Raw genomic sequence first — 16,259 nt, 5'->3', positions numbered from 1 at the left:
TTCAAACACAACTGTTGAGTCAATAAACACAATTTGCTACTTTGAAAGTAAGAAACATTAATTGTAACACAAAAGAAAAAGTATCATTATAAAATAATTATTTAAATTAAAAAAATCATTAATTTTGATACTTTTAAAAAAAGTACCTAGTTTTTACAAAAATTCAGTGTCAATCAACAAAGCACATTTTAAATTAAAACTTACAATGCTAAAATATGCAAGGATTTACAGTTAAATTTTTTAGCATTTATTTACACATTCTAAGTGCATGATGAAACTGAAATAAACTTTTTGCATAAATATACACTTCCAATAAACATATAACACATTTGCAATGCAGAACATTAAAACGGTAAAAAAAAACTAAATTTACTTGAAATTTGATTCTCTTAACATGAAAGATGTTTCCATTATTTTTTCTACTGTTATATAAATTAAATTGCAGCTTTAGAGTAAATATTTACATAGTTCAAACATTGCCTACATTCTTAAAATAAAAATATGATACATTAAGCATGAAATCAGTTTTTAAAATAAATAAAAAATATTTAAACAAAACAACTTGCTGTTACAACTATATACTCAAATAAGTAACAAAATAAAAGTGTTATTGACAGTGTATTGAATTATCAATCTTAAACTAAAAAATAAAATAAAAAAACTCCTTGGATCATTAAAGGAGGTATGACTATTAATTTTTAAAATGATTGGCTGTTATTCCAAATAAACGGAGCCAGTGGCATCTATTTTTTTTTTTTTTAACAAAGTCTTTTCTCANTTTTTTTTTTTTTTTTAACAAAGCTATGTTCTTTTGAACACATGCTTTAATTTTAAGAAATCAAAATGCTGTTCTGAGATAAAAGGGAAAAAATATGGTTTCTGACAGTCACTATAGATGTAGACAGTGTGAATACAAAATAAGTTTATATGATATGAGTATTTAATAAGATATAAGATAAGTATTTGATAAAATATCGATGACAATTTCATTTAATTTAAATTGATAGAATCAAGCCTGTGTGGTGCCATTGGAACAATTTATCTTTTTTAACTTCATAATACACTCTTTTTGGTTAAAAGTACAATTAAATTTCACAGTATCTTCTCCAAGTTCAGACATGCTAAGCTATCAAAATATGTAAATAATCAACTGAGTATTAGAGTTACAAGGTTGTCAAAATAGGTTGTAAAGAATCTGCTAATTTTTGAATAATTGATGCTGAATAGATAGGACGCCAGCTTGAAGTCAATTAATATATAGATATATACATATTCCCGATTCAACAACTACATAGCAGTGGTAAAATTAACTGGTGCAACACATACAATTAGAAAAGTGCTAGAACAACACGTAAAATACACAAAGCTTATGTGTGAGGATTTTTCATATGAACACATCTGATATGCCATAACATACAAGATTTAAAAGTAAAACACTTAGTACAAAAGTCACATTGAAATGGTTTTTCACCAGTGTGTGTCCTCATGTGACTAGTGACATGTGTCCTCCAAAATGATGAGTAGCTACGAAATGTACATTGATGTTTCCTAGTTTTCCCGTAGAGCACTGGAATATTAAAATGACAACAATAATAAAATAATTTTATTTTATACTTCACAGAATTTGCATTTCACATTAATTAAAAAAAAACCTTAAAGACTAGTAGAGATTATTTTATTCTACCGGCAAATTCTAAATTAATTAAAAAAAAGGTGAGGATGATAAACAAATGGTAATTTTTAATGAAGGAATAGGTTGTTATAGAAAACTTTCAACATTAAGCCTGTTTCACTAAATTAATGCATATAGAATTTTTTAGGTCGATTTTAGTAAGAAAAAAAAAATCTTCCTTTGACAGAACTTTTAAAAAAGATAAAAGTGAAAAAATCTTTAAAATTAATTCATTAAAGTCATATATTTTTATAATGCTAAAATATGTGCATTAGACATTTAATACTATATAATTGAAAATGTGTTAAACGGGATGACCGACTTCTACCAGTTTTGAGAATTTAAGATTTTACTGTTATATTATAACATTTTCAAAGATTGCTAGCCTTACTAATATTTACATAAAAATTTAAGAGAATTTCTTTTCAGCTATACCAATTAGTTTAAAATAAATAACAGAGCAACACTGACCTAAGGTTGAAAGAAATATATAGTTGTTGTTATATAGTAGATAATTTATTTTAGAGAGATATTTTAATCTAAATCAAAAATCATATTTAATATTTGTAAGAGTTGTTTTGCCAAAAGATTCTTTTTCTTCTTTGAAATGACATGTCTAACTTGTGACAAAGTTAAAATTCCGAAAAGTCTCTTTTTCGGACAAATTTTAATCAGAATATGGAATTCAAATTCTTAATTACGAATAAAATTTTCCTTACCCAAATTTTTTTAAATCAATTTTAACATCATTTGCAACCATTATAATGCTATATTTTATATACTCATTTTAATGTTTCATAATAAATTTTCAAAAACACTTTACGTTTCTGGTGAATCATATTCTAAGTCAAATAGAATCTATTCTAAGTCTAATAGAATCATATGAACATGTACATTCTTTTTACAACAAGATGTTCAGAAGGGCAATAGTTGGTAAAAAAATGAGACTATCAAACTTAACATGATAAAAAGGCAAAGTAGATATCTCTTAAGATAATTTTAAAAAAATCTTCATAAAACGTTAGTCAAGAAAAATGTCTCTGTGAAAGTTACATATTGTGCGTTCACTAGACTTCATCCATTTTATGTATTCCAACAAGCAGTGACGATATACATATTACATATGAATTTTATGAATACATACAAATTTCAATGAAGGCAGTGATAAAACAAAGTGGCAGTCAAATAAATTAAATGAGCAATAGAAAACTGTTACTACAAATAGAGAAGAATTCAGATTCATGTTATGTCAAAAGAAATAATGGAGACTAGCATTTTTGAACTGATAACAAAATTCAATACCATGAACAGATTCATAAAACACATTTTCAATATTAGACAGCAATATCATGCATAATAAAATTATGAAGAAAAGCTTCAATATAAAGCAACAGTTCACATTGACTTCTCAGAATATTATGTTTGCAAACTTGCCACAGAAATTCAAGCATATCGTCCTGGAGGTTCAAGAAAACAAGAAGAATTTAATAGAAACTAGAATTTTATATAAAGAAGAATCAGTTTTTTTATTAATTTTTTACGCAATTTCAGAGCTATGATGATTATAAGCCAACTGTAATTTGAGCTCAACTTCAACCAATATTAGATCACCTTAAGGAAGTTCCATTAAAAATTGACACCCTTTTTTGGATGGTCCCACAATGCAATATCAGCATAATTTTTTCCCTTTTAAAGAAGCTCATAGCTGAGAAAAATTTTGAATATGAATCATGGTGATTTTTTGAGACTGATCATGACTAAGGAGCTACCGATAGAGTTGGAGCTGCTGTTAAACGAGGAGGTGACCAAGAAATTTTATATAGAGAAATATGCAAAAAGTAAAATTAACATTAAGGGGTTCAAATTTTGGAGCGTTCTCCTAACCAAAATATTAGGACCATATTTTCTAGATTACAGCTACCCCCTATATTCTAGGAGTCAGAAATTCGAATCCATCAAACTCATTATTCAGAGAAAGTACATTTTTGTGCCCGATTTCGTATTTTAATATATCGTCTGTACTTATTTTTTAGCATATTTGAAATCACCCCCGCGAACCATAAAGTACAAGTTCTCGAATGTGAAGATCTGATCATTAAATCAAAAAAGAAAGTATTAAGTCACTATTTAAATTGTAAATGAATTAAGAGAAATTGAAATTTTTATACTTTCAGTAACCATCATTTCATTTTATTTTATTTTATAACCGTCGTTGCACAGCTGACCCAATTTTTTGGGGGGTTTATGACTACTAATGTTCAACTCCATAGCCTTGAAAATTTTGAACCCAATCCAGAAGACAAGAGAGCTCCTGGATCAAGTATTGGGAGAAGTTTGCCTTTTTGGAGGACTTTTTGATGGAACGCACCCGCATTTGTGTTACATGGTGAGGAAGATCATGAGAACCTCCTACGGTTAGCCTGACAACAAGGTGACTGTAACCCATGATCTGTCTACCACAGAGGATATTTCACATTAGCACTGTGGTGGGTACAAGTTGGATGCAGATTCATATCAACCAGACATAGCTGCGATGCGATCCCGGCTCACCTCATTGGAAGGTGAGGCCTCAATCCCCTGAGCCCTCGTGGCTCGAGTAACCATCATTTATAAAAATTAGGTTGCAAAACTTGCAGACAAATTTTAATTACACAGACCACCTATTAACAAACCATAACACGAAAGTATTATGTCGCTATTTTAATGGTAAATAAATTAAGGGAAATTTAAGTTAAAATGTCTTATAGTTTCAGTAACCATCATTTGTAAACAATTTTAAAACTTGTAGACAAATTTTCATTACGCATACCACCTTTATACAAACCATAACAAGAAAGTATGTCACTATTTAAATAGTAAATGAATTAAGAGAAATTTAAGTTAAATTTTTTTTTTTTTTATAGTTTCATAACTATCGTCTAATTAAACACACAAATTGTTTAATAAAAGAAAGTTTTAAGTAGGATGTAGGAGAGATCAAAACCTCAATTCCAGATAGTTGAAGCTTCAACCTTCAACACTTGGCAAATTCCAGAAAGCCAGGTTTCTACTGTACATACAGACGTATATATGTATAATGATATTATTAAGATATAAAACATTACAACAACAAAGAACTAAAATAAATAAATATATAAAATCCAGAGACGTTTTTTTTTTTTTTTTTTTTTTTTGCCAGATATTCTTTTAACTCTACTTTATGGATAATTACAAAAATATATAGAAAAATAGTTAATAACTATTTTGGATAATAAAGTAAATCTTTTGCAGCAATGGAATAGAAGAAAAAAATAAAAATGCAAATCTTTAAGAAAATTACCCAAGCTGAACTTAGAAATAAATAAGTAAATACATAACAAATGAGTGATACCCAATGAGAGCAATTAAAAAAATCATTTTCAACTAAACAAAATCACTAAATCCTAAAGTTTCTTAAAGTGAGTAATCATGTGACTTTTCAAGTTAGAATTCTGTGTAAAACGCTTCTTACAATAGGTGCACTGAAAGGGTTTCTCGCCAGTATGAATTCTGATGTGTCTGGTTAAATCTTTTTTGAAAGCCGTCCGGTATGCACAATAGGAACATTGGTGAATCTTGAACCCTCTTTCCAAAGCTGCAAAAATAAAACTGAGAATATTATAAAATAAAAATGCGTATAATTTTTGAAGATTAAAATACCAATAAAATTATTTTATAGTAATTTTATTACAAAAACAATTTAAAACAAAAAATAGGTAATAAAAACAAACCATATTAGAGAGATACATATGTATTAGAATGTAAAAGTGCATAAAAGAATAAAACAAAAAAATTCTAGATTTGATATAAAATCGAATTACAATAAATTTTATTTAGAAGCTGTTACATCTTTTGCTCATAGATATAATATACAATTGACGATCATTATGATATTTGACAACATACTGTTAGTAATATACAAAAAAGAATAATTTTATATAAATGTCATGATATAGAAAAAAAAATTCAAAAAGTTTAATGTTCAGAATAATACCAGATATTAAAAATTTGGGAAAAATATAGAATCTATAAATCAATATATACGAATATTTTAGTTTATTCAAGTATTATTGCAAAAACAATCTACAGGTAAGATGGATTTTAAACATACATTATCATCTGTAGGTCATTTTTAAGACCCAAAAACCTGTAAGGTATAAGAGACTATAACATACTAAGAACACTTTAAATAAAATTGATGCATTTGTACATAATTCTATTGACTATTAAAGTATACCTATAGAATTTTGTTCAGAAGAAGCATGGTTGACAAACAGTAAGAGTGATATCTTATTATCAAGAAATCTCTGCACATCATGTGTCTTCTTACAGTATCCCAACATTAAAATAATAAAGATAGCTATATTTTTCTATTTCTTTCTGGGATATTTACAAAACTAGAAGTATTATTGAAGTTTATAATCAGTACTATCACAGGTTTTGGGGAATCTTGGGTAAAACATTTTGAGACATTTCTGTCTGTTGTACTCTTAGAAAATTAAATTACTTAGAACTCCGCTTTATCGCTTACATTATTATAATAGATATGATTTTTTTCCTTTTTATTTTCCTTCCTTTCCTCTCAAAACAAACTTAAATTTTCTTTTTTATATTTTTTCCTTCAAATTATAAACTGTCATTTAATTTTTACATTTGATGTAGACAACATGTAGGGCATAAATAGTAAATATATTGAGTTAAGTGACCACTCTTTTAAAATCCCATAAAAATATTTAAATAAACCTTAGTTATAACTATATAATTTTGATTAATATAAAGTTCGATAAACCCCTAAAAATGCAGAGACAGCCACTTCTTTTGAAATTTCATATATATGATTTAATAAAAAACAATAATGAATTTTGAAATGTCAATACTAAAGAAAAATATTAAAAATAATTGAAATATTTAAGAATAGAAAAATTTCCGAATATGATGTTAATAAGGATACATATATCCAAATAGTATCACTACCACATAGAATAATAGGAATGAAGAAAAATTTCCTGATTGCACCACTCTAATGACATTTCTGTTCAAAATAATTAAAGATTACATATCTTGCTAACTAAAACAAGATGAAAAAGAAATCTAATTTTAGTGATATTTGCCTGACTATTCAGAAAAGAAAATAATTCCTCAAAAATTTAACATTATGCACTGTTGAAATTCTCATCTCACTGCTCTCTAAATTAATTTTTGCTGGTTTTGATAAAAACAAGCATTGATTAAAACTGTGTTTTTTGATGAAAAACAAGTTTAACATAAATGATAAAAAATTTTGCATACATTAATTTAGACACATATATTAAATTAATAAACAATTCACAAAAATACAATAATTTATTCTTACACATAACAAAAAAAAAGTTGAAAGTATTCAACTATACTAAAATTTAGGAAGTTTGAAACAAATACTGAGTAACCTCTTCGGAGAGACCACTCTCTGTTCTACATTAAAAAGGGTCGTCAATGGAGGTTGGTCGATATTAGGGGTTACTTCCATTGACTTCAAAATGTTATCGAAGGTAGATGATTGTTTTCTCAAGCAATTTAAATTTTACTTAGTGTCATTTTCTTGGTACAAAAGTTCCATTTGTGTTGGGTTCATGAAAACCCGATCAATGAATAAAACTTAGCTTCAATTTATCAAGTATGAATGATAGAACTACTTTAGATAAAATAAACAATTATGTTTTTTGCCTAAGTTTAAATTTCATTTTATATCATAAAATTTTTTTAACTTTAGAAAATGAGAAATAGTTTGTTTGCTTAAAATGCTTAGTTTTTTCTAAAATAAGTTTCTTTCAAAATTAATTTACAACTCTGAAAATAAATCATACATAGCATTGTCTTAAGTGCACTCTGACTGCAACATGAGGTTATCGATCTCGTTCAGAGATCGTCAGAAAGAGATCTCTAAATAAAAGCTACTCTCAATTATTTTGAATACATTTAAATCTACTTATTTGTTTTGATACTTTTTCGTGTTTCCCCATTTGACTTTTATCGCATTTGGTGTGAAGGTTTGCCCGGTCGCTGAGGTAGGTTTTGATGTCTCTCCCAAAGGTTTTCTCGTCTATGGAATAAAACAATGAGTCCCTTCAAAAGTGTTCATAAAAAGAGAAGGTCACTACACAGAGGTGGTCTTTCCTGGAGGTTTCAGTGTTTTAATATAAAATAAATGTCTGAAGGAAAAAAGTAAGTTGGGAAAGGAATTTTTTCTCAATACTTCTAAATGGAAATAAGTTTAAAAAAATTATTTTCAGAAATAAAACAATGAAAACACAAATTAGAAGAAATAAAATAAATTGTTTCTAGTAGCAAAAATTATGTACATTGTTTGGTCAGGGAACAAAATTTGAGTGGTGGTTACAGCTAACTAAAATATGAATTTTGTATAGGAATTATTGGTCTGCAATGACACGGTAGGGCAAAAATATGAAATGAGACATGAAAAGAAAAATAATGTTCATTTACAACACCATCTTTTACAATATGTCCAGATTTAAAGAACATCAAATATTTCTTATGAAAGCTGTTTGAAGGTAATGATTCAGGAGATTCTAATTAACTCAATTAAAAAACTAATTTTTTAAATGGGTCGAATTTTTTTAAAAATCTTCGGATTTTTTGAAAGTGCAAGTACATACAACATGCTTGGCATTATCGGAACTGCTCACCAATCAATCATTTCATACTACTGATAGTGTTAGCAGTCACAATTTCAAGCATTTAATGTTAACATTATTGCGAAGAAACACTTTTAACGATATTTTGTCGCACCTCATTTTCTATGTTCATGATTCAATGTGACACTTCTAACCATACATTGCTATGCAAAAAGCTGTACCACACCTCCAAGTTTGTCTTATCACCATATATACAAGGGGTGATCAAATGAAAAGGTACGAAACGATGTAAAAACGTAACAGTTAAATATTTGCATATTCCGCCATGGGAGAACGTAGCGAGACATCTCGGGAAGCGATTGGAGTCTCTGACTGGAATCGGAGCATGCGCAGGCGGGCGCCCGCGCAGGAGAGAGCAGAGGCTCTTATCAAAAGCGGCGTCCAAATGATGCGACAGTCCGTATGAGGAGCAGAAACTCGAGCACAGAAAAACCATTAACTCCGATGCGTACTGTGAGACACTTTGACGCCTATGCAGGTCCATCAAGAACAAAAGACCGGGGCTGCTCACAGAGGGTGTGGTTCTGCTCCATGATAACGCGCGTCTACATGTCTCCAGAGTCACACAGATGGAACTGGCCAAGTTAAAGTGGGAGGCGCTGGACCATCCGCCCTATAGTCTGGACATGTTGCCCTGCGATTTCCATGTGTTTGATTCACTGAAGAAAACACCTGAAAAGGAAGCACTTCAATTCGGACGACATACTCAAGGACGCTGTGTAGGACTGGGTCTCGTCACGGCCACAGGAATTCTGGGAACAAGGAATCCTGCGGTGTTCATCAGTGGGATCGTTGTGCTCAGGCCTATGGTGTATATTTTGAATAAAGTCTGCATTTGTACCCACCGTGACGTTTCGTACCTTTTCATTTGATCACCCCTTGTACATAGGGCATTTTATATGTACAAATAAAAAGAATAATTTAAAATTTTCCTTTTTTCTTAAAAAAAGAACTTGATTGCAATTTACACAGATTACAAGTGAGGACTCTTTGTGTGAACAGTCATCATATGCCTCAGCATAGCAGACTTAAAGGTAAAACTTTTATTACAAGTATCGCACTGAAAAGGTCTTTCACCAGTGTGTATTCTCATGTGTCTAGTGACATGCGCCTTTGAAACAGCTGAGTAGTTGCAAAATGAACACTGATGTATCCTCAAGAACGCTGAAATATGAAAATAATATCTGTAACAAAATTGGTTTTATGCTATGCATCTATGTAATAATTTGCAAATATAGAACTATTAAAAAGCTTTTCGGTTTTTCATAGAGAGATTTGAAAATATTTCAAGCACTTTCTAGATTACAAGTAGGGATTCTTCAAGTGAACAGTCATCATGTGCCTGATCATAGTAGACTTCTGAGTGAAACATTTATTACAAGTGTCACACGGAAAAGGTTTTTCACCTGTGTGCGTTCTCATGTGTCTATTTAGGTGTGCCTTTGAAATTGCAGAGTAGTCGCAAAAAGAGCACCGGTGTGACGCTTTCCGGAAGAATGCTGAAATAGTAAAATGGTAACTGTAGTAAGATATTTTTATTTTATGCTACGTGAAATATCTATTAACACAATAAAACAACTGTAACCACTTTGATTTTGGAAAGAGGGATACAGATAAACTCGAAACAAATGGCGCTTACAATTTTTACAGTCACTAGCATTAAACAACAATACCTTCAATTCACATGGATTACAAATAAGGATATTTTACAGGAAAAACATCATACAAAGATCATTTTGAAATTTTTGAGCTGCAATAAAATGGTTTCAATTAAACTTACCAAATTTTAGAACTGTTGTAAGTTGTTATCTCCATCAAGACATTTTTGCATACGATTTTTTAAAAGCAAAATGCATCATGCACAGCATTTCTTGGAAATAAAAATTTGATTCAGATGAAGATTAAAGCAAGGTTGCAACATTATAATATGCTCCCAAAGACTAGCTAGATTTTGTCTTTCTGCTGACAGTATTTCAAATGTTTAATGTGCTATGAGTTAATACCACAAAAATATCTTCAGGCAAGAAAAAGTTAAATTTACATACTCTAAATGTTGTACCACTAATAAATGTTAGGCAATTATCCTTCACACTTTAAACTTTTTTAACTACGAGGTCAATGAAGCATATTGTATGCATTATAAAGGAATCTAATTTGAATAGATACTTCAAATATGTCCTCATGATTTATTTTAATGATAAAGGTGAGAAAAATATTTAATAGCTAATATGTTACACTAAATCAATTGAGCCGTTATTGTTTTAAAGTTGAATAAGTCTATTTTGAATTAAACGTCCTTTATTTATTATTTTTTTTAATGATTTTAATAATCATTGTTGGATTTTGATGTTTCATCAAATCACAGTGTAAAAAAACATTACCCAATTTGATTAACCTTTGGCACTACTTCAAAATTTATTTAAACACAAAACTTTAAAAGCCTCGACAATGGTGAAAATAAAAAAATATACCTATTTCACTTACAAAAACAATGGAACAATTGTGAAATATGATTTTGCAGAAATGGAGATAGTGAATCTCATAGTATATGGGTATTTTGCAGGATATAAATCATGAAAGACATAATTCAATGAGTGACTTTAATAATGTTTAGTGAATTAAGATTTCTTTTGTTAATAAATTAAGAGTAGATGAAGTGAAGACTGATGTTAGAATTCTTTTTTTGACTCATACTATGTCAAAAGCACTCTCTTGCACACAGCCTGGTGTGGCCTTGCTTATGAAAAAAAGCGATTAAAACAATAAAATGATATGTAAAACAAAGTAAGATTTTGTTAACAATAAACTAATACAATAATAAAATAGAAATTTATGTTTCACATTTATAAAGCCTTTAATAATATAAAATTCTTTAACAGACAGTGAAATCACTATGTTTTAACAAGCAGATTCAAAAATACTTGCAGCAAAAGAGATTTGAAATTCACATTGATACCTGCACTTGGCTTGCAACTTACATGGATTACAAATATGAATTTTCTTTGTGAACAGCCATGTGTCTTATTAGAGTAGATGTTTGAGTAAAACATTTGTTACAAATAAAACAGCGGAAAGGTTTTTCACCAGTATGAGTTCTAATATGTTTGGTAACATCTGCTTTCAAAACTGCCGAGTAGTTGCAAAACGTACAACGATGTAGCCTAGTTTTCCGGAGGAGTGCTGAAACATCAAAACAATAGGATAACAGAGTTACTATAATACACACTATAATTAATTTACACCACAAAACCATTTAAAGGCTAGAATAAATGCAATATTTTGACAGGAAAGCTTTGAATTAACTCAGAGCAAAAAGCACTTGACGTAAATTACAAATAAGGATTCTTTTTATGAACAGTTATCAAATGTCTGAATAAAGCAGTTTTAACTGTGAAACATTTATTACATAGGTTACATTGAAAGGGTCTTTCACCAGTGTGAGTTCTAATGTGCTTAGTTACATCATTCTTCCTAAAGGCTGAATAGTTGCACAAAGTACAGTGGTGAAGTCTAGCTTTCATGATAAGTGCTGAAACAAAAATATTTCTTGTCACGCAAAACAGTATTACTTTTTAAAAAATTACAGTATCAAAACAATGTTACTTGAACAGTCAAATAAATAAAAAAAACAGAACTATTTGCAAGTACCATTGATCAAAATGAATTTTCAACCATGCAAGGTTATACCAAAGAAGATAAATGGGGGAAGAAAACTAGATTCCATAGACATAAAGTAAACCAGTCCCCCCCCCCCCGAGGTTTGATGTGGTTCCTGTGTATAAAAGAAAAAATACTACTTTTAGAGGCACAACAACAGTGGTTTTAGAAACAGGTTTCCACTTTCTTCTCCAATTCACTGCTGGGGTTGAGGAGAAGAAAAGTTTTCACTTATTATTTTTTGTTATTTGTTCGGCATTTTCATACTATTGATACCATACTATTAACTAAGATATATCTTGGAGAATACATTTATATCATCCATGTTCATTAATCTGCTAACACATTTTGACATAGAAAGAAAGAATAAAATGATGGAGGCAGCATACATGTAAGGTTCTCCAACCAGTTCAGAGGGAACATACCTCATGACTGTCACTTTGCTTTTTATGCGATGGATCTTGGTATCTATGATGCTCTGTTAAATCTGAGTACATTGCTTACCCTGTAAGATGATTTTCTCGTGTAGCATAGCTCACTGAGCAATTTTTCGTGTTAGTTACATACTTGAAGAGCTGGACTTCTTCTCCTTTCTATATTCTATGGTAATACTGCATAATTTTTTTGAATTAATACTGTATAGCTTGAAAGTTACATCGGGAAAAATGAATGTTTATTTAGCATATGGTTTTTGGCAGCAGATTTCACACTGAAGCGTTTGTTACAGACAGAACATTGAAAAGGTTTTTCACCAGTGTGAGTTCTCATATGCCTAATAACATCTCTCTTCTTAACAGCAGAGTAGTGACAATAAATGCACTGATGTTTTTTGTCTTTCCTTGGAATAAGAAATGCTGAAACATTAATATGAAAGTTACTGAAAGAACCACATTTGCTTTCCCTGATACATAAAATACACATTAAGCAATAATGCATCTAAATTATAAATGCTTAAAATATATTATTAGTAAATAATTGAATACTCATTTCAAGATATTTTTAAATAACTGGGGATTTATTCAGGGAAATAACTTTAGTTTATTGACATCATTGAAAAAATTTAGATTCAGCAAATCTAATAACATGCATTATATTTAGTAAATCTAATAACTCTTGATTAACTAAAGCGAGCAGGAATTGTCTCATATTGAATAAATGAGTATATTAAATAATCAAATGTATGCAAATTTTAAGCAATTGTTTTTTATAATATTATAAAAAATATAAGTATAGTGTTGTACAATAGACATATATACAAAAGTGTTATATATACAATTACACAATTATTTAAGAATTTTAAAAAGAAAAAGAATGAAATTAAATTTTAGTATATTAAGATTTACAATTATACTATAGTATATTACATTGTTAAATAGTTAGCTGAACAAATCCACCATAATTGAAGGGTTGAGAAAAATGTAGTCTCTCCATACTTATGCATTTTAAGGCAGAGGGGGGGGGGTGATAATCTGCAAACTGGATAGCTTAGTTCTGATAAATCAAGAGTCTACTGTATTTATTTTAAAACAATAAAAATAGGATTGTAACAAAAAAAAAGCTTAAAACATACCTTTTCTTAAAAAAGTTTTTGTGTAAAACAGATAAGCTCAAAATTTTAATTTAAAAATACAGTTTATTACAAAAATAGAATATGGATTTATTTTAAACATATATATATATACATGCAACAAAAGATGGAATTTTTGTCAGCGGCCCAGAGCTAATGTTGCAATACCAAGAACTTTTTCTGGAACTGAAGTTCATGTCAAAAAGGTTGAGGTTCATTTATTTCACTAATACTAAGCAAAATAAACTACATTTAAGAAGAAGTCTTTTTCGTAGTTCTATCTGTAATAAGAAACGCTCAATCAGATAAACTCTCATAAAATATAGAGTTTAATCATCATATTGATACACCACTCATTAAATATGAATTAAAATTAAATATAGAAAAGAAAACAGAGAGTTCTAATCAGAATAAGTTATTCATTCTATATTATTTTCATTAAAATCATGACCAGCATTTTTGTTACATAATTCCACTCTTTAGCGTGACAAATCAAAAGCTGATTCTAATAATCAGAAAAAGTCATTTTCAAAATTTAGAAAATGATTAATCATCAAGTTGATTTATGACACATCATTGTTTTGAAACAAAAATATGATCATAGAAAAAATGATTTTTGTTGAAACAGAAAAGTTTATTATTTGGCACCCCTTTAACTGATGAGCTACTGGAATAATTTTGACATTTTTTTTTCAAGGCAAGCAAAGGTTCTCCATGGAACATTACGGAAAATAGAAATAAAAACAAGCTTTTTTAAAGAAGGTTCTAAATCCAAAATATTAAATTAATTTTGATGAAACCTTTAAGATATTTTATTTATATTTGAAATATATAAACCGAAATGCTAACTTTTCAAGCTAGTTATCAGTAATTAGAAACACAATAATACAAATAATTTTAACAAATTTTGTATTGCAAAATAGAACATTTTAAGGTGTACTACTATTGAATTCTATACAGGTATATACCTAATGAAAACAATGAATTTATTATTGAATATAAAATTTAAAAAAAGACTGAGTGTTACTTTTATCAAATATTTGCTGCAATCATAAAAATTACATAACCTTATGAAGTTAAGGAAGAAAAACTTACTTTTGAAAGATTATAAAGAAAATTCTCAAAAAACATAAATTTAATTTAAATCATTGTAAATCAGAAATAGAGTAGCTAACTTATAAATTTAAACAAAGCATAGAAACAAAAAAAATTTTATTGAAAAAACATTGACGATTAACATACAGTATTTCAAATATTATACAGTAAAGTAATAGTACACATTAAAAAGAAATTTAAAACTAAACTAATGCTGTCATGAGCAAAAATTGCTGCTAAACATTCAATTTAAGTTAATATAGATGTTTTGAATTATCTAAGAGTAGAAAATATTTACAAGCAAAATTTCTTTAAAAACTGTTAGTTGTAATAATAGCAACTTATAAAATAATAGTTTTAGCTTCAAAATTTCTTAAAGCACAATAAAAACTCAAGTTTTCCTGAAGCTAAGAGAATACCCTAAAATGACTTTCATCAGCAATCATATAATCTGCGAATCAATAATAGCTCAGAATGAATCTTATATGTCAAAAAAATTTGCGTGAAGCTTTACAATACCTCAGAAAATCAAAGCTAAATCAACAAGTTTTAAATAATAAACCAAAAGAATTTTTCAACTCTTCACAAATAGTAGCAAAAATTAATAATTAGTTTGCTCAATTAGTTGCTACGGTTTTTGTAAAACACTTATAGAAGAAAACTTAACCCATTATGTACTGATGGGACTATCGAGTACCTTTAATAATATTTCCATACAGCATTAAATGGAGCAAAATATCCCATCAGAACTTGTCTATCCCTGTAATATGACATTCCTTTCATCAATAGAAGTTGACAACATGTGATTATTTGAAGTTGAACATCTTCTATGGAACTATTCAGTTTTAGTTTGAGGAACTATTAGTTATGGAACGTTTTAGTTAAGTTATATTTTCTATGAGGATGCCATTTTATAATTCTTCAATTCTCAGCTTTCTACCTCAATCAATTTTGCAATGCGTTATTTGATGTGTGTTATTTTGTGTCGCAACACATTAGTCTTTCTTGAGAAAAACTTTCCACAAGTCTCGCATTGAAAAGGTTTTTCACCAGTGTGAGTTCTCATATGCCTAGTAACATCTCTCTTCTTAACAGCAGAGTAGTGACAATAAATGCACTGATGTTTTTTGTCTTTCCTTGGAATAAGAAATGCTGAAACATTAAAATAAAAGCTACTGTAAGAACCACATTCGCTTTCCTTGATACATAAAATACACATTAAGCAAGAATGCATCTAAATTATAAATATTTCAAATATATCATTAGATAATTGAATACTCATTTCACGATATTTTTAAATAAATGGGGATTTATTCAGGGAAATAACTTTAGTTGATTGACATCATTGAAAACATTTAGATGTAGCAAATCAAATAACAACAGGCATTATATTTAGTAAATCTAATAACAATACATAAGTACAATAAACTCTTGATTAACTAAGGAGTGCAGGAATTGTCTTATATTGAATAAATGAGTATAATAAATAATCAAATGTGTGCAAATTTCAAGAAATTTAAAAAAAAAATATTACAAAAAACACATGTATAGTGTTGTA

General features: G+C 28.8%; 1 non-coding gene across 1 annotated transcript in view; it reads right to left on the bottom strand.

Annotated features, from left to right (window-relative positions):
* LOC107456368 (uncharacterized) overlaps positions 1-12,691 on the bottom strand; it is a 32,655-nt gene extending 19,964 nt beyond the window's left edge. The window contains exons 1-3 of the transcript XR_011636072.1: positions 11,361-12,691; positions 9,789-9,881; positions 5,163-9,546 (exon numbers count right to left, since the gene is read on the bottom strand). This is a non-coding gene — a transcript (uncharacterized protein). The remainder of the gene's footprint in view (positions 1-5,162; positions 9,547-9,788; positions 9,882-11,360) is intronic.
* Between the last annotated feature and the right edge of the window lie 3,568 nt (positions 12,692-16,259).

Source organism: Parasteatoda tepidariorum, chromosome 2 (genome assembly GCF_043381705.1).
Source record: "Parasteatoda tepidariorum isolate YZ-2023 chromosome 2, CAS_Ptep_4.0, whole genome shotgun sequence".
NCBI lineage: Eukaryota > Metazoa > Arthropoda > Arachnida > Araneae > Theridiidae > Parasteatoda > Parasteatoda tepidariorum.
Note: the sequence above shows the minus strand (reverse complement) of the source record. Positions and strands in the feature narration are given on the sequence as shown.